Source organism: Triticum dicoccoides, chromosome 1B, assembly GCF_002162155.2.
Source record: "Triticum dicoccoides isolate Atlit2015 ecotype Zavitan chromosome 1B, WEW_v2.0, whole genome shotgun sequence".
Taxonomy (NCBI): domain Eukaryota; kingdom Viridiplantae; phylum Streptophyta; class Magnoliopsida; order Poales; family Poaceae; genus Triticum; species Triticum dicoccoides.
The window spans coordinates 90,715,683-90,718,291 of record NC_041381.1 but is presented as its reverse complement, the minus strand read 5'-3'; positions in this window follow the sequence as shown (position 1 = coordinate 90,718,291).

Genomic DNA, 2,609 nt, shown 5'->3' with positions numbered 1-2,609 from the left:
TGTCTCATATACTACCATGTGGTACTATATATACTAATTTCTCATTCTAAATATGCTCATATACAATATATAAGATATTTCAAAGTGAGTTAGATGAAAAAAGTGCAAGTTGACCCATGGTTTTATTATATTTATGAAATACATACATATTTATACGTAAAAAAGAGTATGTTCAAAATATGGTACATACTACCTATAAGGTAGTATATATATATATACTATCTAAATATTGTTATATACTACATACTACATATACATACTCTCGGTTTTGATGCATAATATATATAACATGCAAAACGTGAGTGGGGGTAACTACCACTGGTGACAGAAAACATTGTTATATACTACATACTATATGCAGAACAGACGTTTGGCTCTCGGCCTCCATGTAGGCCTTTCTTTGAAAGCAAATCAAAATTCAAACTTTTCGGTTTCAAACAAATCTGAAAAAAGTGTGCTAGTAAACAAAGATGTTATGTGTATGTGTATAAAATTTTAGGATGAAAAACGTTGAAAGGCGACCTATACAAAACATACAAATTCATGGCCTAGGAGGATGAATAGTATCTTGTGTTAAAAAGCCTCAGATTTGTCTATTTTGCACAGCCCTCATTTCAATGTATTTTACCTTGAAAATTTAAACACATATGTATTATTCCTTCATGTATATATGTGTTTTCTTTAGAATATTTTATGACGCAGTAAATATGAAATTTGACAAAATTCAAATTTTTCAAAACCGAGCTCCATGGAGCTTGGCCTCCAAGGACAGTATTCAATACTATACGTACATACTTTCGATTTGGACAGATACTACATATAACATACAAAATGCAAATGATGGTAACTACCACTGGTGGTAGAAAATATTTGTCTATACCTAAAAGGTAGTATATATAACCACTTGAGTTTTGTATGTTGTGTCCAGTATTATTAAATCGGAGAGCATGTACGCGTAGTATGTAGTATAGAACAATGTTTAGTTAATATATATACTATTTTTTAGGTAGTATGTATCGTATTTTGATTATGCTTTTTCTATATATAAATATGTACGTATTTCACAAATATAACAAAAACTATGAGTTCATATACAAAGAAAATCGTCTAAGTTGCTTTGAAATATTTTAGATGTCGAAAAAGCTATTTTCCAGTCGACTGTATTTTTGTAAAAGGCGCGAACGATCTTAGAGCGGTCAGATATCGATCACACGTCCCGAGTGGATTTCATTGTCAGACAATACTATACGTACATACTCTCGGTTTTGACAGATACTACATATAACATGCAAAATGCAAATGGTAGTAACTACCACTGATGGTAGCAAACATTTGTCTATACCTAAAAGGTAGTATATATAACCACTTGTGGTAGCAAACATTTGTCTATACCTAAATCGAAGAGTATGTACACGTAGTATGTAGTATATAACAATGTTTAGTTAATATATATACTATCTTTTACGTAGTATGTATCATATTTTGAGTATGCTCTTTTCTACGTAAAAATATGTACGTATTTCATAAATATAACAAAAACTATGGGTTCATATGAAAAAAGTCCGTCTAAATTGCTTTCAAATATTTTAGATACCGGAAAAGCTATTTTCCAGTCGACTGTATTTTAGTAACAAGCGCGAACGATCTCAGAGCGATCAGATATCGATCGCAACAAAAGGCCCCCATAGGATTCGAACCATGGCCACTTCTTGGGATCGCAAGGTAAATAACCACCCCGCCAACAATTCGTTCGTGCTTTATTTAAGCCAAGTACTTTATTTGACCTTCTATCAATACTAAATGTGAGTGAAAAAGAAAAGGGAAAAAAGCTAGTTGGATTTGAGCATGACGTTCCAGGATCGCGATCAGCTTGACTAATTATCTCTTATGACTAGGTATAGGTACTTTTTTTATATCATTTCAAATACGAACTTGGAACAAAGAACACATCAACCTAGGTTTTCTATTGACCCTTCTAGCTATAAAAATAGGTACATGTAAACGAGAAACTCATATGTACATGATTTTTCACGTGGGATTTTTTTGTTGAAACACACCATCGGTAATTTTTGTGTAAATAGCACCGAAAATTATGCACCTCATGCCTGTTAATTGACTTACCGACGTCGTGGTGACTTTAATCCAAGGAATTTATGTGTAAATAACATGCTAACTTACACATCGCAGACTTGAAAACACACCTTCCACTAACCTTTGTGCATATAACATGCTAATTTATGCATCGTATACCTGATAAGTTTTGCACAAACACCGCGGTAATTTTGATCCAATGGAAAAATGTTGATAACATCCCCCGATAATTTATGTGTAAATGACATGGTAATATACGCATTGTTTGACTGCATGTCATTCGGATCTGTTTACTAAAAGCGGAACGATCGAAAGTTAGCAAAGCCTAATAGCATGGTAACTCACTCATTTCAAACCGGATAACTTATGTACCCTGGTGCTGTTAACTTTGCCGCCGGTGGGGGAGGGCAGGGGTGGTTGATGAAATATCCCTTGGTAACTTTTATGCGAATAGCATGATAACCCACATATCACGGACCTGATAACTTATGTGCCACAGTCCTGATAACTTTGGTGAG